Source organism: Rhineura floridana, chromosome 1, assembly GCF_030035675.1.
Source record: "Rhineura floridana isolate rRhiFlo1 chromosome 1, rRhiFlo1.hap2, whole genome shotgun sequence".
Lineage (NCBI taxonomy): Eukaryota > Metazoa > Chordata > Lepidosauria > Squamata > Rhineuridae > Rhineura > Rhineura floridana.
The window spans coordinates 141,623,578-141,647,800 of NC_084480.1; the positions used below are offsets into that span (position 1 = coordinate 141,623,578).

The 24,223-nt window shown below is 43.5% G+C and overlaps 1 long non-coding RNA gene across 2 annotated transcripts in view; it reads right to left on the reverse strand.

Moving 5' to 3' along the window:
- The window catches only part of LOC133388447 (uncharacterized), a 29,592-nt gene extending 14,950 nt beyond the window's left edge, over positions 1-14,642 (reverse strand). For both annotated transcript variants that reach the window (XR_009763812.1, XR_009763813.1), the window contains exons 1-2: positions 14,309-14,642; positions 10,017-10,149 (exon numbers count right to left, since the gene is read on the reverse strand). This is a non-coding gene — a long non-coding RNA (uncharacterized LOC133388447). The remainder of the gene's footprint in view (positions 1-10,016; positions 10,150-14,308) is intronic.
- Positions 14,643-24,223: the final 9,581 nt, after the last annotated feature.

Sequence of the window (24,223 nt, forward strand, 5' to 3'; positions counted from 1 at the left end):
TTGAATCATGTCTTCTCATTGTGTGTCCAAAGTATGATAACCTCAGTTTCATAATTTTAGCTTCTAGGGATAGTTCTGGTTTAGTTTGTTCTAACACCTAATTATTTGTCTTTTTCGCGGTCCACAGTTTTCCAAGTTATGCTGAAAAGTTATTTCGCCTGTATAAAGCTCATCAACTTGCTATGCCATATAGGTAATCCATTTAGGGGAACCACAGCCAGCAAATTATAAAATACTTTATTTAGTTGCAGGGACTCATACCCGACCGTTTAATATGTTCCCATGGTTGAAAGATAAATTTTGGTGGTCATTTTTACATGAGCCATTTTACCACACCAGTTAAAAGGTTGATTGGACCAAGCAGCTAAATCTTCCTTTAGAGTTCAGTAGTACCATAATTCTTCTGGTATAGTTGAGATGCAGGAGTGAATATGTTAATGCATAGGTAGCTCAATGGCTTCACAGTCTATTGAAAAGCAAATTGTAGTTGCAAACATCTCTGTGTCTCAATCTGCGTAGTGACATTCAATATTTCTGACTTGGAATGATTTATTTTGAGGCCAGAGATTGCACCGTATTGATTAAGTCCAAGCACAACTGCTGGCAATGATCTCTCAAGATGAGATAAATAGGAAGCATAAAGTACAATTTTGCAGGGTGTATTTTTAGCTGGTTGTCATCTCTAATGGTCAAATCAACGTCTGTTGTTCAGGTACATAGAATCAGTAACAAGAGAAAAGTTCTAATGATACCCTTATATGAAAGAAATATTGGTAGTGTTTGCCAATTGATAATTGAGACTGGATATAGAAAAATCATACTAAAACCTCAACATTATTTTCCACATATTAAGCTACAACAGCCTCCACCAACCTTCTAGAAAGTTTGAATTACAATTCTCATCAGCCCTAGTCAGCATGTGCTGGGGCTGATGGGAGTACTAGTCCAAAACATCTGGAGGGCACCAAGTTGGTGGAGGCTGTGCTACAGTGCTCAGCTCTGCTGAATGTCTTGTCAGCATCTGTTGACAGGAATGAAAAAGAGAACTAAGTTTTGTTTTACTGAATAAATGATGGACCGAGTCCTTCTGACAGAGTCTATCTGCTGCTGATAAGCCCACCTTGAATCGTTGTGCACATACTGATCTACGTATGTATTAAGGCAATTTGCAAGGATTGTAATAAATATTTTTCCATCTTGATTTATCAAAGCAATAGACTTCTAAATGGGGTTCTAGACCTAGGATATGATTAAGAAGTATGATGACTTTGGAGAGAGACCAAGGGCTCTTCCAGACCTGTGGTTTTTTGTGGGTTTATCTGGCAATATGTCATTGACATAATGGTAGTGCATTAGTGGTGGATTTATACTGGGCTTTCCACACACCATTCCACTTTATTAGTGGTTCTGCTTCTCCAATGTTATTGCTTTATTGCTATCTGGAGGGACACCCCTGCACTATAGTGCAACAGAAGTGGGACAAAAAATAAACCGGAAGATATGGCGCAAGAAAAGTTACAGTATTTCAGCAGGAAGTCATGGGACATGCACTGACTGGAAATGAAGCAGTATGTCCATCCCAAAATCTTTGCAGGCAGAAACAGTATTTAAAGTGGAATTGCATCTAACTCCCCCCCAATGCCATTATGAGGACAAATAATCGTAAATGCACAATAAAAGGATGTCTGGAGGGGCCCCAAGATAGATGGGTGCTGTGCCTGTTTTCAGGATCTCATTAAAAACAGTAGTATGCTTTGGGACCAGTTTGGCAGCTTTCAGAAGGTGCTAAGGTAAGACTTGGTATCCAAAGGATCTCTTCTCCTGCCCTTTGTGAACATTCCTTGGAGAGTGAAATATTCCAAAGTTCTCCGGTAACTCTGTTCACCCAGAGCAGCCAGTGGCTCTCCATGATGTGGAAGAATGATAAAGTCTAGAGATGGGCATTTAGTTAATACAGTAACTGAAACAAAATTAGTCCATTTCATTTAACTTGAACTAACGGAAACTAGGACAGAATGCAAACCCAATTTAGTTTTGGTATTGCCTCACCACTCCCTGCCATGAGACGGAGATGCAAAACCGAGGTGGCAATTTAAGTCAGAAGGGAGCGGGAGAGGAAGAAATATGACTGAGGGCACCCCTGTGGCCAGCCAGCATTGCACATGCATCAGGCAGCCTTGCGAGTGACACACAGAGAGAAACCCTCATAGAATGTACCACAGCTAGGCAGTACCCAGACACAGACATGGGGAGGGGGAAGGACGTTGTGACTGTTATCAGTATAAGGGGCTGCTGTCTTATGCTGGTTGAGTCTGTGGGTTGCATCCAGTTAGGTTTTACCCGGAGCATAGAAGACCCACTGAAAGTACTATTCTGGCAAATACTGGACACAATCCTGTATTTCCCTCTCTTTGCACACTGCTGCCCATTTCAGCCTGCGAGAGACGGGGGTGACCGCTGTACCCCCCTACACCTCAGTGAGTGCTGCCCTTGGTGATAAGAGATACTGTGCTTCTGCAAATGCCCAACTCAATGAGAATGAGACTGCCCATATGCCTACCTCACTGAGAGAGGAGGGAGGATTGCGCTTATTGGTCATTATGACCTCATGGTGATGAGAGAGTGGTCACTGCAGCCTCCTGCTGAAAGATCCATGTGCCTTTCCACAGCTGTCAGGCGTGGTTGAAGACACTTGCTGCTTGAAGTGGAGCCCAAATGTGGTGTCTCTGCCCCCACCTCCCAAATTAGGGACAGCACTTTAAAAAGCCTTGTCCCAGCCTTCAGCTGTCCCCCTGTCATGGTGCTGCCTGTAGCAGGTTGTGTCACATTTGCTTCATGGCAGAGCTGGCCCTGAGAACTGAAGGAGACAGACACACTGTCCCTGTGCCCCATCCACATTACGGACAGCTTTCATGCAAAAGGTGCCCTTTGCATCCAAGACCAGAAAGTTTTGGTGTTGTTTTTAAAACTTAAATGCAAGTTTCCTACCTCTGCAGGAAGGCAAGCAGCAGTGTCCATCAATAATGGCTAGGGCACTGGTCTTCCACAGGTGAGTCAAGACCCACTACCAAACATGGCTTCATCTAAGGTGGGTGGCAACAGCAGTAAATACATAGTAAGAAAATTAAGAAATTGTTTTCTTATTAATAATAATTATCAATAGGAAATATTATGTTTCTGATTCTTAGTAACACTCATATACTGTTTGCTGCTTTAAAATGTTTACTGTTGTTAAAATAAATAATAAAAAAAGAAATGGGGTCCCCAAATGCATTTTTAAAAGTTCTGGGTCTGGCTGAAGATGACCGGTCTAGGGCACTGGATGATTGCCATCTAGCTTGTGTTGTGCATTCCAAAACAATATATGAACCAAAACACAGCCATCCTTCAAAATTCACATTTCCCCAAATTTTACAATGCTGTTCTCCAGCCAAGTAGATGTATATTTGGAAGAAAAAATCTATATACTAGGGTAACATGTGCATAACAATGCATATATTAGCACAAATAAAGTACAAAATAGTGCTGAATTGGGGAAAATTGCTTTTCAAAAATGTGTGTATTAGGGAAAATTGCATACAAACATGTAGACGTTTGCACTAAAATGCTGATTAAACTGATTTGCAAACTAATGTGGAGAGCTGACCTTAAAATTGGAAATACTAGAAACCGAAATGGTCAGATTTCTCCATCCCTAGTTTCCTGGCTCTGACTCAGTGACCTCCTAAAGACCTGCACTGATAGCAGCAAAAGCTTAAGATTTCAAAGGTAAACCTTCTACCCCCGAAGATCTGTTATTTTTCAGCTTTTTAATTGTCATGTGACCCTCCACCAGCGTAATTTTGTTCAGCATTTTGCTGGTGTTGCGCATGGCTCTGTAATGGCAATTCAGAACTTAATTCTGTGTAACTGTCATGGGTCAAGTTGAGGCATAGGCAGTTGTGTTGTGTGCAGCAAAAGTTTTGTTAATGTTGTCTGGCTCTGTGGTTGGCTGGCTGGCTTGACTGTTGTCTAATGAAATAGAAGCCACAAGTGTAGCCTGTTGTTGCTTATGCAGTCGACATGCCAATATTCTCTTTTTATTTTAGAGGAGCAACTTCACTCAAGTCAGTGGAAGATCAGGTTTTGTTTTAGGGCTGTGTTTGGCTTTTGTAACTGAACTTTTTTTATTATGAAAAGGGGAGGCTGGGGAATGGAAGGTGAAACTTTCTCCAAAAGAACTACTCTGATCATTTCCCACATTAGTCCACTCATGTTGGTTTTGGTGTGAAACCCACATACCCCCCCCCCCCCAGGAGAGTTCTTCATGCAGGTTACATGATCCTGCCCTAACTCTGAATGGATGAGCATTTTCACACCATTTTGCTACCACAGAAACAGGGAGGTGCCCCCAGTGAAGCAAAATCTATTGCCGCTTAAAGATCTAAACAACTTAGGCCAAAATATCTGAAGGACCATGCTCTATCCCTACCAACCTCCTTGGGTGTTAAGATCTGCAGTGGGGACTCTCTTGGTCACTGCACCACCCTCAGAGAGGGCTTTCTCTGTTGCAGCCCCTCAGTTGTGGAACACCCTCCCCACAGAGGCGTGCTTATCATCTTCCTCGTATAACTTTCAGCCATATTCTGAAGATGGCCCTCCATACCCTAGCCTTTGACAGTTCAGATGCTTTGTTTTGAGATTCAGCTTCTTTCATTGAATCTATACTGATCTGTTTTGGTTGGAATGTTTTTGCTATTTTACTTGTTTTTATAATTCTAACAGTTCTTCTGTTTTTAAATTGTTGTAACCTGCTGTGGGAACTTATGGACAAGTGTGGGTAGGAAATCTGACTTATGAGCATGTGTGTATGTATGTGTGTTTATGTGTATATTCCCAGGGCTTTTTTGTGACCGTTCTCACTGGTACAGAGAATCATCACCTCTTTTCTTGCTGCCCAAGGCAATTTTGTGCTGGCACCCATGGTACTTTTATCAATGTATGAGTACTGGGACCTCTCTCTTTTTTTTTTTACCAAAAAAAATCCCTCCTCATCTTAGCTCCAGGCCTTCTTTGTCCATCTTTGTGCCAGATTTCTGTAATAAGTGCACAGAACCTGCTAGGATTTAATCGATGATCAGCTTTACCTCTTAGCAATGGAGTCCTCTTGTCTGGATCATTCTCTTATTTTATCATTTTATCCAGTCCATTTCTGACTTCAGGACCTGTTCAGAACTCACAATTTAATCTAGAGTAGATAAAAATTAGAAACTAGAGCTGGATGTTGTCACCTCTCTGGCCAGATGGTATTAGCCAGGATGGGTAAGGGCTCAACAGATAGCCAGTAGGCCATACCTCTCCAACCATCTTGTGAGCAACCTTTGGCCACAGTGACTGAAATCTGTCCATGCAGAAGCAAGTAGGTGAGGTAAAGGGAATTTCTGGTACTTGTATCAACTATATAACTATACTCACTCAGTGGAGATTTTTTCAACCAACCTTGGACTCCCTATAGGACATCCAGTGCTGGTTAGAAGCAGATGACACCTACAACACACCTTGACCAACAAATAGCTTTAAAAGCTATTTCATAGCTTCTATCTCCACTGTCGAAGGCAGTATGCCTCTGAATACCAATTGGAAGGAATCGCAAGTGGGGAGAGTGGTGTTGCACTCATATCCTGCTGCTTGCTAACTTCTCACAGGCTTCTGATTAGCCACTATGGGAACAAGGTGCTGGACTAGATGGGCCACTGGCCTGATCCAGCAGGGCTCTTCTTATGTTCCTAAATTGGAGAATCTTATATCACCTGAAAGTCGGACTTCATTCTGAAGAAACATGCCCTTCACCTGCAGGGTAAAGCTTGCTAATTTGGCATTCTATTGAGTTTTTAGTATCATAGACTAGGAGAGTTGGAAGGTGCCGATAAGGCCATCAGGTCCAGCCCCCTGCTCAATATAGGAATCCAACTTAAAGCACACCCTTAATTTCTGCCTCTGTTACTATAAAGGCTGCCTGTTTTCTCTTTTGTGCTTCTTCTCTACCTGTCAAGGAACTTGTGAGTTTTGCCTAAGGATGGAGGCAGACTTGGATAACAACAGGTTTTTGTAATTCCAGAGATGGATAATTGGTCATTGTTATGCTTCTTGTTCCCAGCAGGCCTTGGCGCAACCTGATAGCTGTGTAGCACCTAAAAGAGCCTCATTTGAATGTCTGCTGCTACCTCCTCTCACATTCAGCCTCAGGACTCTTTCCAGACTCATATCTTTACTATCAGCCGGGTTTTTTGTCTCTCCCCACCCCTTCCGCTTTGTTTACCATCTAGTCTGATGACTAGTTCCGGAGAACTCAAAAGTTTACATGCTATTTTGTGATGTTTTGTGTTTTACAGTCCTGGTAAGATGCAGCAGTGTGTTAGGATCCCTTCCAGAGTTCCAAGTCTACTCGACTTTGCAGAGGAGGCTTGGTGAGACTCTTCCTCCTTTGGTGGAGGAGACCCATGTCTCCTCTCATCATGCGGGTTCCAATGAGGCTCAATAGCTCAGTTCTAATTACTCTAACATGCTTTATATATCCCTTTCCCTCCACACTGGGTCTTTCTAGCATCCAGGGTTGTGCAGTTAATTCACACATAGTCCTCTATTTATCAAGTCCCACCTTAAATCTACCTCATTGAGGCTTCCTCTGCTGTCTCTGAGGTTGTTGTGGTTAGGGATAGAAAGATCTGTCAATTTCACTTTTCTCAGTTTCTCATTTTTCCAAGCTTAAATGCAGTTGTCCACATTTCTGCAGCAATTTACAACTTTAAAAAAAAGAAAATCCTCATGACAATTCTTCAGCATTTTAGTGTGAATTTTTCCTAATAAACATTTTTGCATGTAGTTTTGACTAATGTACATGTTTTTGCAAACAATTTCCACCAATATATTCATGTCTCCCGAATACATGGGCTCCTACTTGGAGAAAGGGCGGGATATAAATCTAATAAATAAATAAAATATCTGTACACACTTTCTCCTTTTGTATGCAGTGTTGTAAACCTTGCTTGGTTGGAGAACAACATCACAAAATTCAGATAAGTGCAAATTTCAAAGGATGCCTGTGTTTCGGTTCTCCTGTTGTTTCAGAAAATGCAAATTTGACAGATTTGGCTTGAAATGAGAACTGAATTGTATTTCTCCCCCATCCCTAGCTGTGGTGCTGTTAGCTTCCAAACTTCTTTTCCCAGTGCTGCTGCTGCTGCTGCTGTCTCTGCTGCTGGCATCCCCTCTTTCCCCATCCCAGCCCCCTTCTTATATCCAATAGAGAACTGGATCAGCATCTTCAGGCTATTCTGGAAGCCACGCCTCACCCTCTTTAGCAATTCTGGGTCAAAGGGGGGGCAGTTTGAGCTGCTACCAGCTACCTCTCCACATTTTGGTTGGTCTAATGAAAGTATTCCCTTAATACAGGTTTTAGAAAATAACTTTAATGTTGTTTGTGGGTTCTAGAAAGATAGGAAAATACACCCCCCAAAAAACGTTATTTTCTTATCTGAACTCTTTTGTTCCCTACAATTTCCTTAGATGTTTCTCTTCAACAGGAAGCCCCTCAAACATACATTCACTGTAGCCAAAATTTCATAGTGACTCCACTTGCCACTGAATGACAGTAAGAAATCTCTTCGGGAGATGGGGGAAAGTCTCCTGATTAGCATTAGTCTTCACAGCCCATCACCTGGCAAATGCTTTTTCTTGGCCAGTGAAACTTGGCATCTTAATTCAGTTTTCATGATTTGAGTCAGGAGCGGCCCAAAGGGAAGCATTGGAGGTTAAATGGCTGGTTTTCCAAAATGGCTCTTGGGAATCAAGTTGCCAAGTGTCAAATGAAAGTTGCCACTGTTTTATTCTTGTAGCTTTACAATGAATAATATCTCCAGATGGCTTTGCAAATTCACTGCAGAGTCTTTCATAACAGTGAGGGTGAGGTGAAGAGAAATTTTCCCACCGTATTTCACCATGTTTCTATATTTTGGTTAGGACTGTTGACCAACTTAAAGAGTCTTCAGTTGATTAATCAATTAATTCATTGAATAAGCTTAGATACACTTGCATCGTACTAACAACCTTAATAGAGATGGCTTTTTTGCTGTTATTAAAAGAAGTGTAAGGCAACATAAATAAAAGTAACCACTTGTTGTTTGGAAAGAGGATCTTTATTTCTTTGAATTATTACTATACTGCTTTATATTTTTTTAAAAAAATCTCAAAAGCGGTTTAGAGCGGATCTTAAAGCATCAAATGGAACATTATGAAGTATCAAAATAACACAGTACAAGTGAAGGTCAAGTACAAAATACACATTTAAAGCAGCCTGATTAATAGGAAAACAAAATGCTCCCTGAAACATAAAAAATAGTACAAAAATAGAAGAAAACTCTAGGTATACAGCATCATTAGCAACTAAGCAAAATAGCTGAGATGGAAGCTGCATCCACACTCCCCCCAACACCTCAGTAACATCCCCCAAATGCATCCTTAGCAATCTTCTACATACAAAACTGACTCTCAGCATTCCCACCAACCATATAGATAACACAGCTCATCCTGTGAACTATTTGTCACTAAACAAGTGTCTGGTAGGGATGGAACAATCTGTCAATTTCATTTCTCTCAATTTCTCATTTTTCCAGTCTTAAATTTGGTCCTCAACATTTCTGCAGAAATTCACTTAAAAAAAATCCTTACAAAAAATATTCAGCATTTTAGTGCAAATTTCTCCTAACATGGACATTTTTGTATGCAAAAATGTTTTGACTAATGTACACATTTTTGCAAGCATTTTTGCCTAATATAATGTATCTTTGTGTGTTATTTTCACCAATATATTCATTTTTATGTCCCCTAATATATGCATTTTGTCAACACTGTTTGATTGGAGAACTGTATTGCAAAATTCAGATAAGTACAAATTTTGAAGGATGGCTGTGATTCGAACTGAATTGAATTTCTCCCCCATCCCTAATGTTTGGTTTACAAAAAAAATCCCTGGAAGCATTAAGCATAATTTATAAGCAGCTCATTCACCTACCTCCATCTAGGACAATACAGTATCATACAAATAGCAACATAACCACTCCTTCCCCATCTCCCATCCAGGTAAGGCCTTACTCTATATTGGTTCAGTCTCTCATATTGAGTAGTATTTTCTCCACACACAGAGTAGTATTAAGCAGCTTTGAAACACACACACACAAATTAAAACCCGGACTCTTGCAGCAAAACCACAATTATGGCAACCCCGAAGGGAAGACCCAAAGGGACAATCACCTTTTGGGTTGACCCTCCAGTGGTGTCCTGATGCACTGCATGGGCCCTCTTTTCTAGTCTAAGGGCTGGGGGGCAAGTCAATTAGCTGCACTCTCTGGAATCTGCAACAATGTCCTGGTGGCAGGGCAACTGGGAACAGGGTGGGCAGACAGAATGGTCTTTTGCCTATCCTGGGATCCCTTACCAGCAGAAATAGGCAAAAAGCAAAGCAGCATCTTCTCTGAGGTGAATCCGCAGTAGTTCTATTATCTAGTCTTTTCATTCCCTGTTAGAGTAGCTTGCCACTTTCTGAGACACAAAACCCCAATGATAACCCCTCCTCCTTTCCCCCTTAATATTGAAGGTTCTAACACATCTCCCATTTATTTCTAGGGCACTGGCATAGAACATCTACTGGACTTTGCCCCATGGGTCAATTCTGATTTGCCTTTTCTGTCACTTGTAAATGGCACTCAAAGTTGACTACACAAGGCAGCTGCCTGTAGCACCTTACCTTGTAAGGGCTGTCTCAGCTAGAGGATACACTTCAGATGTGGAAAGTGCAGGTGACCTCGTGGTACAAAATACAACTCTGATTTTTAAGGGGGCTCATTGTTGTTATAAGCTTAAGCTACTTCGATGGTCCTAGTTTCCTCTGGGGCATCCTGGGAGCTGCAGTATTTTGAATGGCCTAGGATCCCTTTTACATAGCACTCTTTCTGTTCTGTGCAGAACTAGAGGATCCATACCTGTCTGGAGATCCCAGATCATGTCTGAAGGGCATATGAGGCAGCCATCTTGCTGAGAACTAAGCAGGTCTGGCTCAGGTCAGTGCCTGGATGTGAGACCAGCTGGGAACTCCCATTTACACAACTATCAGTTCTATGAAGAAAGAAAGCGGGGATTATAAATCTACATAATAAATAAATACATAATTTAATTAAAACATGTTTCAATATGAAGCTATGGCCCTTAAAGGCTTATGAGTTTGACTTTTAATCACACCAGTATGAGGCTGCAGGTGGGGAGAGAGTCAGCTGGCCTCATTCGGATATTTACGTAATAAAGTCAAGATTTGATAGCAAAATCATTTCAGCTCATTCTCTGTACAATGGGCTTCTGTTGGCAGCTCTTTGTTAAATGAAAACAGCGATGAAGCATGCCAATCTTAATTAAATTTACAGCACAAGGGTTCTTCGGTAAAATAACACACGGAGAATGCTGAGCCTTTATGAAATAACCCATGGACACAGCTTGTGTCCTGCAAGTGTAAATATATCCCTACTTGCCATTGCAAAGTCTCCCTCCTACAGTCTGAGACTGGTCCACATGTTTGATGGAGGAACTCCCAGATCCTTCCATTACCATCTCATATGTGGCTTGGTCTGTTTTGTGCTAGTGTGCGGCTTGCCATTGTTCTGAAGTGCTGTTATGGGTGGATCAGTGTCTATATCAGATGGACGTGTGCCCCAGAGGACCGTTAACTTAGCCAGGATTTTGAGTTGATGGCACCACACTGTAGGGATGTTGGAGAATTCTGAGGAAAACAGCAGCAGAAATTGCCAGTGTTTCCTTATTTGTTCCATGTTTGAGACAGACTTTTATCCAGCAAATACGATGTTCACTGTTGGTTTTGCTTTTAGTCCACAAATGATACGTAATTGATTACAGGGTTCTCTCGCTCGCTTGCATTGCTTTTCCTTTGCACCGAAATGAAGGGGTTGAATAACATAATGGCAGTGTAATTCATGTAATTTACATAATCAACCATGTAAGTTAAGTAATTTTTGCCACAGTGGATAGCGAGATGAATAGTTTTGGGCAAAAGATGAACTGCAGTGGAATGGAAACAGTGCTGCATGAGACAGAGACAGAGTGGAACAAAAGTGATTCCTTCTTACATCCCTGCTGCACAGCAAATCCCAGAGAGAAACCTCAGTCAGTCTTGTTTCAGCATGGGTTAGAACAGAATAGCCCTATCAACAGAGGGAATAACTCTTCCTGGCAAAACTCACTGACATTCAGTCCAATTCAGAAAATGGGGAGTGATCAGCTGGCTAACTCTTCCCTTCCTGCAGTCATCATGGTACTTGAGCAGTTTGCCTTTGTGCCTAGCTAGGTGTGTTTTCATCTTGTGGCTGAGTAGGAATTTGGAGCTGTATCTCCCTGGCCCTGGTCCAACACATTTACCTCCTAAACCATGCTAGTTCTTTGGATGCAAATTGCAAAAGAGCTCAAAGAGCACTCCAAAGCTGCAATTCAGGATGGCAGAGTAGGAGACAGACAGTTCCGACCGCTTGAGCACAAGCCACCAGGATGTTGTCCTGCACAAAGCCTATGGAAATGAATGGGAACTTATTAATGATGGGTAACTTCCCATTACTTTGATTGCACTGGATCCATAGAACATGTCCATGGGTCAGAATTGTCTGTCCCCTATCTGCCCCTGGAAGTGGGTGCCTCACTTTGCCTTACGGCCAGGCCAGTTCTAGTGCTGTGCCCAAATATTTCTTCAGTGTGTGCTATTTCACCATTCTCTCAATAGTTAATAAGAAAACAAACTCCATTTGAAAATAATCAAAGGGGAGAGGAAGAAAAGATGAAATTTCATGGTTAAGGCGGGCATCTAGTTGTGTTTACTTTTGGGATCGATCAGCTTTTGTGCACGGCCTTTCTTTCATTCTGCAAATCACCTCCCAGGTTGCCTATTTTATTTATTGGATTTCTTAGTCGCCCATCTGGCTGGCTAGCCAGTCACTCTGGGCAATGTACAAAACAAGCAAAATTGCACAAAATGACACATCAATACAATAACATTAAAATCTAAAAGCAATGATGTTAAAATCTAGCCCACCCCAAAGGCCTGCCTGAAGAGCCAGGTCTTCACGGCCCGGTGGAAACTCATTGTAGAGGGGGCCTGGCGGAGATCATTTGGAACCGTGTAGAGATTTAAAGGTCAAAACAAACACCTTGAATTGGGCCCGGTAAGCAACTGGTAACCAGTGCAGCTCTTTTAGCACTGGAGTGATATGATCTCGCCGGCGGCTGCCTTTAATCAGGCACGCCGCCATGTTCTGTACCAGTTGCAGCTCCCGGACCGTTTTCAAGGGTAGCCCCACATAGAGCGCATTACAGTAGTCTAGGCGAGAGGAGACCAGGGCATGTACCACCAATGGGAGCAGATGATTGGGAAGGTAGAGGCGTAGCCTCTGTATCAGATGGAGTTGATACAGCGCTGCCCGGCTCACAGCCGAAACTTGAGCTTCCATGGATAGTTGGGAGTCAAGAATGACCCCGAGGCTACAGACCTGGTCTTTTAGGGGCAATTGTACCCCGTTGAGCACCAGGTCCAAATCCCCCAACCTTCCCTTGTCTCCCACAAACAGTACCTCGGTTTTGTCAGGGTTCAGCTTCAGCTTATTCCTTCCCATCCAGCCACTCACCGATTCCAGGCACTTGGATAGGGTTTCTACAGCCAACCTCGGTGAAGATTTAAATGAGAGATAGAGTTGCATGTCATCCGCTTATTGGTGACACTGCAGCCCAAATCTCCTGATGATAGTCCCCAGCGGCTTTATATAGATGTTAAATAGCATCGGGGAGAGGATGGAGCCCTGCGGCATCCCACAGGTGAGAGGCCAAGGGTCCGAAACCTCATCCCCCAGTGCTACTCTTTGGTACCTATCAGAGAGGAAGGTACAGAACCACTGCAAAACAGTGCCCCCTATGCCTAACCCCTCCAATCTGTCCAAAAGGATACCGTGGTCAATGGTATCAAAGGCCGCTGAGAGATCCAGGAGGATGAGGAAGGTGCATTCTACATTCTGCAGCCTTCCTGGGTGCCCACACTTCCTGAAAACCCCATGATGACCTCAGCTGGGCTTTCCTGTAAGTGTGAGAAGTTGGGGAGGCTGTCTACCAAGCTCTTGACAGCTGGTTCATTATTGTTTTTAGGTGTAGTCTTTTAAACAAGTCAGTAAATAAATATCTTTTAAAGGTAAAAGGAAGGACTTCCCTTAAATAAAACCTGGGAGTGCACCAATTTTACATGCTCCGTGGCTTCTCATGTTTCAGCTGAAGCCCAAGCAAACACAGTAGAGGCAGTATGCTTTTCAATACTAGTTGCTGGAAATCTCAGGAGGTGCTCTTGTGCTCAGGTCCTGTTTGTGGGCTTCCCATAGGCATCTGGTTGATCACTCTGAGAACAGGATGCTGGACTGTATGGGTCATTGGCCTGATCTTATGTTTTTGTGAAGACATTATGAGGGCTCCTCCCATACAGCTTTTTCAGATCCAGAAGCATGGGCAACTGGGAAGGCTGCAAAATGCAGGTGAAATGTTTAATGGAAAGATGCCCCCCCAAGAATCCCACACACACTATACTTGGCTATCTCACAACAATAAGGTACGCCCAACTCTGTACCCACCAAAATCCTAAAGAAATTCTAAATCACTTTGGAAATGAGGCAGAAAAACAAAAGTCTCTTTCGTGGGGGAAGAAAACTTTTTAGAAATTGGAGAACAGATTTCAGTACAGCACTAGACGATTCTGCATTGAGAGCTCCCCTTCATTGCTCCAGTACGAGACTGCTGCACATGGATAAAGCAAAATGTGATTAATATGGTAACTGAGTGAACTTTAGCTGGCCTACCAGATACGAGAGAAGCACCTTTCTGATAAAGAACTCTTAAGGACATAACACCAGTCAGGGAGAAAACTGTCAATCCCGATGAAAACATAAAAAAGAATAACCCACAGTTCTATATATTTGACCTACACCATGACCTGTTTCACAACTTTCGTAATAAAGTAGGAAGACAGAAACTCAATGCTTTATCACTACAGCCTTAGGGATGGCTCTTTTTGAGGGGTTCACAGAGGTGACGGTTTGTTTAGATTTGCAGCCTGTTCCACACCAAAGCCACACACACACACACACACACACACAGAAAGAGAGAGAGAGAGAGGGAGCTCATCCAAACGGAGCGGGATAATCCATGTTTTTCATATCCGCTTTGTCATCAGACAGTCCCCACTCACCTGCTTGTTCGCTCTTTCCCGATGTAAAAAAAACAGCTTTTTTTCACGCCCGCACACGCAGCAAGAGGACCCCCACATTCTTTTCGCTTTTTCCCAGCTCTGCCTCCAACACAACCCACTACCAGCCAATTGGTGCACAAAATCTGACATGTGCTCCTCTGCCCATTCACCCACAATCAGCAACCCGCATGAGCTTGAATGTAAGAGTGTGAAAGTTTGAATTTCCTGTCAGTAATGGAGTTCCTTGCTGCTCGCCACTCTTGTATTTTTGATATTACGCAAAAACAAATATGTGTTTTTGCTGAGCTTTTCTACAGTGCAGAGCTCGGCTGCGGCTCCCAGCTCCTCCCCAGGAATGCTGCCCCCGAGGGAAGCAAGCAGCACCCCCCCCGCGGGTGGCTGCTCATGGCTCGGGCACGGAATGCAGGCAAAGAGCCCTGCGCACTGCTGTGCAAAGCCTGAGAAATCCAGGCAATTCTGCGAGGTATTGGGGGGGGTTAGAGAGAGAATGGGGCAAGCCATCGTCATGTCGACTTTGCCTGGGGTTAACGTGCTGATTTTTAAAAGGGATTTTTTAAAACAAAAAAAAATCTCCCCTCTAAAATTGACAAGAAAGCAGGGAACAGGCTTGTCAGTTTCATGCGAGGGTGGCTCAAAGCATCCCTGCAGATGATGAGGGCGCCCTAGTTACACAACTCGCTCCCCCCACCCATAAATCCATATTAAAATTTGCAGAAAAGAGCCCCGCGCGCTGCCGTGCAAAGCTGCACTGAAGTGGCCAGCACAGGCTTTGCAGTGTTCCCACTGATAAAAGAAACGTGCAAACCACTTATATGCCAATAATACCTGTATTTCTGTTAGTTTGTATTTGCAATATTTCGCAAAATCAACTGTATGCGTTTCCACCTTTACGCATATTAACATTTCTGGAGATACACATGGCTGGCAATTCCACTTATTTCTCCAGAAACGCAGCTAAACCCTGCTATACGGACCTTCACTTAACTACACAAATCAGCTGAGAGGCGTGGCAGCGCAGCAGCAGAGGCTTTAGCGCATGGGGGTGGAAATAGACGCGATTGCGCCACCACAAATCAGCTGGGAGGCGCGATCAGCTGAGAGGCGCAGCAGCGCGGCAGCAGAGGCTTTAGCACGGGGCTTTGAGGCTCCGCATGAAGGAGAAGTAAAAAAGTTTTAAAAGTCAGTGCTTCACTTTAAGGACATTTTCGGTTTATGTACTCGCTCTGGTCCCATTGAGTACGTTAGTGTGAGGTATTCCTGTGCCAATATTTCCTGTATCTGCGCAGTAGAAGTTGCAGAGCCCCCCCCAACACTGGACCATTGCTCTGATTGGTTCCCTTTTCCCAGGCTTTCCCCGGACATTCACGCACATGCGCAAAAGTGGAAATACGTGATTGGCTGGGAATGAGGGAAGGAAACGCCAAAGAACCGCCCACAGCTGTAAAGTCCACGGTATTGCATCTGAGCGGCTGAAGGCACAGCAGATTATTCCCGATTTAAAAAAGCAAATTGCATTTTTCGCGGTTATGCCAAAGCGGATTTAACTGCGTGAAAATGCGCAAAAGCGCACAAGGTCATCTGGACGACCAAAAAATAATGAGAACACAAAGTGATCATGTCACACATTATACAGTCGTCTGGATGAGCCGAGAGAGAGAGAGAGAGAGAGAGAGATCATTTAATTAAAGACAGCTTAGAAGAGTTAAAGTGCAAGAGATGCTTTCTACCACCGGTAACATTCCTTCTATTGGACTAATTTTGACCATCAAAATGCCAAGCAACAGGGGGGGGGAATGGATCTTGCAATGCTTCTTAAAAATGCTCAGATTTTAGTAAGTTGCAAGTTTGGAATGTGCTTGCCTTGGACCAGGATCTGGTATCTGTGGAGGTAGCATACTGAGGCTGCAACTCAATCAGGTAACCCCAAGGAGCAATCCGGCAGCTCCACTGCACCCTGTAAAGTCTCAGGCTCAGAACGTGCTCTCCTGCCTGAGCAGCTTGCCTTCCTGTGGGAGGACCTTCACTGCTCCCACATGGTGACTTACATAGCTTGATCTTCTGCCCACTTTGGACTACATTGCCTGCTTCTGCCTTCTTATGATCTTCCATTGCTGCTTTCAGAATTTGACTCCAGCCTACCCTCAACCATGTTAGTTGCCTCTGGCTCTATTGGAACATAAGAACATAAGAAGAGCCTGCTGGATCAGGCCAATTACCCATCTAGTCCAGCATCCTGTTCTCAGAGTGGCCAACCAGATACCTATGGGAAGCCAGAGGGTTCCCTCCAGACTGTGAAACCTGATTGTTGGGGGTCTGATCCCCAATGGACCCTGGTGGTGGCAGGAGAAAAAGTGTCACCAAGACTCACCATCCTAATGGTGCATAGATAGGAAATTGAAGAGGTTGCTCTTGGAGATCAAGATAGAACCTAAGCAAGGTTGTGTGAATTCCTCAATTCCATGTAAGTGGCAAACAGAAAGAAAGAACAGAGGGGTAGTATGTAGGTACCAGCTGCAGAACTTTATTAGAAGCCTGGCTTTCTAAAAAATCAAAGCAAGTTGCTAGCCCTTATGCCTGGGGAGATATTCTTGGTAATTGCAAATCTTGCTGAAGTCTGAGAAGCCATCAGGTTGGCTTGATGAGATTTTCAGTAAGAATGGAGCTGTGCTTCAGTGCCCTCCCGCTATAATTTCCAAGAGAGCATGAGACTTCTCAGTGGTTGAGAGTGGTAGAGGTGGGGGAGCACCATCAAGGATGTCCCAGAAAAGCCAGGGTTGGGTAAAGCCATGAAAAGATTTGTGGGGGATGAGAAGCCTGTGTATTGAGTTATGACAGCTGTGATATTGTATGCTGTGTTCAGAAAGACACAGTATCTGTCAAAGCATCCATATCAATTTGGTATGGAGCTAACATTTTTTCTATTCCATTTTTTCTACTGCCACGAAACCTGCAGATCGGCATCGATCCAGTCTTTGCTGAATTAAGCTTCAGTCAGCATTCACACATCTGGTGTTTTGTTTTGTTCTGTTCTTTTCTGTACAGGTCAGAAGGGAAGCAAATAGGGGGTAGGGCACCTCACTTCAGACAGCGATGCTGCGGCTTCATATCTACAAACTGGATGAGGATGGGGAACAGGATAGAACCCTGTGTAACTCCCCAGGAAAGGTGCCAGGAAGATGCAGTCATGCCTTCCTAGGCTGGAAATAGGTGTTGGTTTCTGAAAGAAAACAGTCTGAAAGAGCCATTTGCTTCCCATAATGAACACACATTCATTTCTGTTGTCCGAACATCACCTCTGGTCAAACAGATTTACTTAACTTTTTGAAACAATACAAAACCCTGCCGCACCTGCCGTGTCAGAGGTAACACTGGGATTATGTGTAACATCACAGATAACAGCTCTCTGGAAAGGTTATCATCTCTCTTCGGCTGTAGCTTTTATTGTGAGGATGAAGATGGCGGCGGTGGGAGGGGAGAGGATTGAGGAGAAGCAAGAGCTTCTCAAAAAAGCTGGGTTTTCAGGGAGAGATGTGGAAAGATGAGGAGGAGATAGCTGGCACTGGATAGGGTGTTCCTGGATGGGATTCCAGCCATAAGGCAGAGCAAGGAAGAGCAGATGAAGTTGTTTTAAGACAGCAGGAGATCTGTGAGTTGTAGGAGCAAAGTTGATGGGCAATGATATATTGAGAGTCAAGTGCAGAAACCTAAAACAGAGAAGTGTTCCCCATCCTGGTGCCCTCCAGATGTTATTGGACTGCAACTTCCATCAGCCCTGACCATTGGCGATGCTGGCTGGGGCTGATGGGAGTTGAAAGCTGTGGACACATAACATTTAAAGCACATTATTTCCCCAGAGAATCCCAGTAACTGTAGTTTACTCCTCACAGAGCTACAATTCTCAGCACCCTTAACAAACTACAGCCCCCAGGATGCTCTGGAGGACATAAGGCAGCCATTGTCCAAACCATCTGGGGGGCACCAGCTTGGGGAAGTTGGAATAGAGTTAGCCAATGGAGACCTTTGACCATAGGATGGGGGAATTAATGGAGCAAGCAAAATTCTGAAAACAAGGAGTTGCTGGGAGGAAAAGAATGTGTTTGAGTTGAAACACATACCAGCCATTGTATTGTGAGGTCTGTATCACAAGGACTGTCTTAACTACTAAGCACTCATATCAATCAGGTAAGCAATTGTCTAGAGTATGGATGAGAGCAATTCTTGCTGTTTTCTTGCCCGCAGATTCCTTTCAGGGTTGGCGCAAAGTGACCAAAAGAGGAGAATCTGCTCTATTTATATAAATCTCACTAAATAGCATTGTGTCTCTAAATGTTTTTAAAGTTTTTTTGCTCCTGGGCCAACAGCAGCAATAACTGTCAAACGCACTATAAAAATGCTGTATTTTTCCAGCATTTTGGCACTCCTTGATCTGTAGCGCTTGGTGTTCGCTGACAGCCCTCAGGGCTAATGTCTCTCTTCTTCTTTGTTTAAAATGTAACAAGTTTTTTTTCTTTTCTTTTTAAAAAACCTATCTGAACAAGAAAGAATAAAGGCTGGAAAACTGTAACGCTGCCAGCATACCAAGGTGCAAAATATGCCAGCTTTCTATATACACACAGCTCAGCCTCCTTTATCCAAATTGACAGCCAGACTTCAAAAGCATTCAGATGGGGATTTGGATGAACAAGAATGTTATTTATGTGGGGCAGACTTCCAATTAAGCCCACAATAATAATATTATCATTTATTACATTTATATTCCACCTTTCCTCCGAGGAACTCAAGGTGGTATACATGGTTCTCCTCCCGCTCCATTTTATCTTCACAGCAACCCTGTGAGGTAGGTTAGGCTAAGAGGCTGTGACTGACCCCAGGCCACCCAGCAAGCTTCATGACCGAGTGGAGATTTGAACCCTGATCTCCCAGGTCATAGTCTGACACTCTAACCACTACATTACATACAAAAGCTACTGATTTGTTCAGTTTAGGAAGTTTAAAAGTCTGTTGATTTTATTGTTATTTTTTAAAAAATGAACATTTAATACTATGTAAACCACTCAGAGGCTGTTTTGATCAAATGGTATATAAATCTTGTTAAATAAATAAAAAATAAAAGTTGTAGTCCAGCAAAGAGGGCTCCATGGTGCCTTCAGGAGCAATATGAATTTAAAGTACATGCATAAATAAACATCAACAGCATCAAAGGAAAAAATCCTGACTGGCAGATCCATAAAACACCAAAATCTACACTAGCTCTCAGTGCCTAGTTTGTAAATGCATTTAGAATGATACATTGCATGTCCATTTTGTTTCCTGGAGTCAGGTCACATCACTTATAGTTATGGTGTTACCCATGATTACCTAATGGGCTATCAAAGATAAACCAGTCTGAAAGAGCATTAATTTGTGATGTCTAACCATCAACGTGCATAGGGAGGGGGAAGGGAGAGAGAAAGAGAAGGGAGAAACAAACATACGAACGTTGGATTGTTTGGAGGGTGTTTTAGCCCCAACCCTCCAGGCCAGGGCTCAGAAAGACATGGCTGACGTGTCAGTTGGAGGGCGGGTGACAGCTTGTGATCAGGGCTCGCCTGTTTAGCTCCATTGATCCCCAGCACTGACAGCAGACCAGATGGGTTTGCAGGGAGAACTGTTAGAGGCAGGGACGGGGGATTCAGTTTGCACTGAAAGGTGAACTTACCTAATTTGCACTTTCTGAAACAAGATGTGAAACGAAGCACGGTCACCCTTCCAAAGTCACACTTGTCTGAGTTTTGCAATGCAGTTCTCTAACCAGGTAGCATGTACAAAAATGCATATACAGCAGGGCCCCGCTTTACGGCGCTTCGCTATACAGCGATTCACTAACACAGCGGTCTCAATTAGACACAATTAGACTAAAGCCCCACTCATGCGCGCTTGTTCCGCTTTTACGGCGGTTTTCGGGCATCACGCGCCATTCTATTCAATGAGTTCCGCTTTACAGAAGTTTTTGCTTTACAGCGGGGGTCCGGAACGTAACCCACTGTCTGAGTGGGGCCCTACTGTACTAAAGTGCGCATATAAATGCACATATTATTGAAAATAACATGCAAAAATGTGCTACGTGAGGGGAAATTGCTTGGCAAAAACGTGTACACTGGACAAAATTGCATGCCAAAAGGTTTATCATAGGAGAAAGTCACACAAAAATGCTGACAAATTTTCATGAGAACTTTTTTTTTTAATGGCAAACTGATGTGGAAATGTGGGGAACAAAACTTAAGATTGTGGGGAAACTGAAATAAACAAATTTGCCCACCTTTACTTACAGGCAAATACAATGGCTGCTGATCCTGATAACAAAGTGAGGTTCAGTCGTCCCTAGGCTTGGCCTATCCACTCTCTCTCAGTAATTGAGGGTGGCCCACTGTAGGTTTCTGAAAACAGCGGTGTAAAAATCCTCCACAAAAGGTAAGGGGTATTTACCCCCCCAGCCCCTTTACAATTTAAGGATTACGTCCCGCCTCGGGTCTCCTGACCAGAGTCTCTCTCCATTCTAGCCAGCTTCCCTTGCTGCCTTAGAGCTTTCCATCCCCTCCATGGTGGCTCGTGGCTCCATGTCGGTGGGGCAGTGGAATCCACTCTGGGTTTTAATCTGAACTGTCAAGGAGCTGTCCTTGAACCTGCCTCAGTTCTGCTCCCTACATCTCTCCTTTGTTCCACTGCTTCCTGCCTCTTTTTCCCACTGAAGGTGTTTAAGAACATAAGAACATAAGAAGAGCCTGCTGGATCAGGCCAGTGGCCCATCTAGTCCAGCATCCTGTTCTCACAGTGGCCAACCAGGTGCCTGGGGGAAGCCCGCAAGCAGGACCCGAGTGCAAGAACACTCTCCCCTCCTGAGGCTTCCGACAACTGGTTTTCAGAAGCATGCTGCCTCTGACTAGGGTGGCAGAGCACAGCCATCACGGCTAGTAGCCATTGATTGCCCTGTCCTCCATGAATTTGTCTAATCTTCTTTTAAAGCCGTCCAAGCTGGTGGCCATTACTGCATCTTGTGGGAGCAAATTCCATAGTTTAACTATGCGCTGAGTAAAGAAGTACTTCCTTTTGTCTGTCCTGAATCTTCCAACATTCAGCTTCTTTGAATGTCCACGAGTTCTAGTATTATGAGAGAGGGAGAAGAACTTTTCTCTATCCACTTTCTCAATGCTATGCATAATTTTATACACTTCTATCATGTCTCCTCTGACCCGCCTTTTCTCTAAACTAAAAAGCCCCAAATGCTGCAACCTTTCCTCGTAAGGGAGTCGCTCCATCCCCTTGATCATTCCCTTGCCTGTTGGGTGAGCTGAGTGGGCCCTCTATTTGACGAACTCCCAATCATATAGCATAAGAACATAAGAAGAGCCTACTGGATCAGGCCGATGGCCCACCTAGTCCAGCATCCTGTTCTCACAGTGGTCAGCTAGATGCCCGTGGGAAGCCCGCAAGCAGGACCTAAGCACAAGAGCACTCTTCCCTTCTGCAGTTTTCATCGAATGGTATTCGGAAACATACTGCTTGGACCATGGAAAGAGAGCTTAGCCATCATTGCTAGTAGCCACTGATAGCCTTATCCTCTATGAATTAGCCCAATCCTTTTAAGATATCCAGTAAAGCAGTAAAGCATTCTCCGTTTCCAGTATCTACACTGTGCAAGCTGAATTTCTCCCCTTCAAAAAAATAGGGATGGATCCGAATGATGCACTAACGTGCACACGTGCAGCATGCTATGGCACTGGTCCTTTTTCATGTTGATTTTCTTGCCCAATTAGACACACCATTAAATTGCAAGACCTAAAGGACAATACATTCAAAGAGCAGTAAGTAAATGGATAGGCATTGCTGCGCTCCTCTGAGTGCATGTAAATGGACCCTGCCGAGAATAAACACATCTCACCTACCAAGTTGCTAATAACCTTTCAAGGTGTCAAAATGAAGTTTTTGCAGCAGAATGTGATTTCACCTGTTTATGTGGTTACTTCATTTTGCATTCCCAGCAACACCAGAAAGGGTGTTCTTGCAGGATCCACCCATAACATAGAAAATGGATGGGCCTGTTCAAATGCTATTTCTTTCTCTTTTTTTCCTGAAAAAAAATGTTTCTTTAACTTTTTAACAGAGCTATCATAAAAATAAACGAAACATGCTAATTATCAAGTTCTTCTATAATTATATCACAACATGTATCCAAGTCCGTTGAGCATGTCAACTATATGAACCTTCCAAAACAGATGGAAGGGTCATTGTAGCTCAGTGGTGGAGCATCTGTCTTGCATGTGGACGGTCCCAGGTTTCATCCCCGACATCTCTAGGTAGGAACGGGAGAGAATTCTGCCTGAACCCATGGAGAGATGCTGCCAGTCAGTGTAGGCAATACTGAGCTAGATGGACCAATGGTCTGACTAAGTAATAGGCAGCTTCCCATGTTCCTACAAGCATGGCTTGTGGAACAGACACTCATATCGAATGAAAAGCATCCATGTGTCCATGCAGTGATCCTGGGCTATTATCTCGTTGCTAAACCTGTTGAGTGAGTTTCTCATGCAATGCATTCTGCCAAATCCTAGTCATCCACCTCTTAACATAAAGCCCTCCTGTGATTTCCTATGCTGGGCTAGCTCCATATGAACTGTGGCTAGCAAGAAGGTGACCAGGGCTTTATGCAGAACTTGATGCGTCCAGAGAGGTTTGCCAACACAGGCTCCAGAACCAGCATCTGGACAGTGATTTCCAAGACTTCCCCCCAAATCATCTCTCTGCACATTTTGACACCTTTGTGAATCAGTGAACCCGCATCCCCTCCAACATTTAGGTGTGATGGTTCCATTGATTTGGTGGATCTTAGCTGGTATGATATGCCACCAATATATATTACTTTAAGAGTGGATTCTCATTGTTGGGCAGATATAGTACACAATGGCTGTGGTGACCAAACTGTTTCCCATTCACCACCTGAGATTGATATCTACAGGTCTGCTTCTATTTTCAGCTCCACTGTGCCACAAAACATAGCAGTTACAGTCTGGTATATAAAGTGTTGAAGGTTTCACTTCAATCAGTGCATTGTCTCACTGTGTGCTCAGAATCCATTGACCATTAGGGGCAATGGATATCGTTAGGTGAAAGGGCCCCTGCTTGAATTCTCTCCTTGTTACTTTCCTCAAGTTTAAGCATGCCTCTGATTGGTTAGACTAATATTCTCAGGGCTATCATCACTTCCAGCTCCTCCTCTGCAGAATTATCTCTCTTCCTACCTTTTGAATTCAGCTAGTGTAGATGATTGAACTTACAAGATCTGAACAGGGTGGTTTATAACAGATGCTATTGGAGGTTGCTGATTCATAGGGTCGCCATAAGTTGTAATCGACTTGAAGGCATATAACAACAACAAAGTGTAGATGATTAGGCTTTTCTGTCCACGTGTACTTTCTTAATAAATGAGTTTATTTTGTTTAAGATAAACACCATTCTCTTTCATATTTTTTTATATCTCCAATGAACACTGCTGCATAAAGCAACTCTCTTCATAAAGGATAGCAGTCCTTTTACCATGCAGAAGAACTGGGCACATGAATTTTCAAATTGGGTTGAAGTACCAAACACACAATCATTTCAATGGAGCTTGCTGGACTATTCAGTATGACACAAATCCATTTTTGTTTCCTGGTGCTTTAACCCTGAACTTCTTAAATATGTGTGGGGTGGGCGGGCAGTGTGTGTGTGTGTAAAAATGGCAGATGTCAGCTGATTTTTTAAATATGAAAATTGTTAAAATTTTGCAGCATCCTACTTTTGTTGAAGTCTCTGCGTTCTTCTTGCCCCTGTTTCTGATCATCTCATTTTGAGTTCGTCCAATCGGATTTGGTTGCCTCT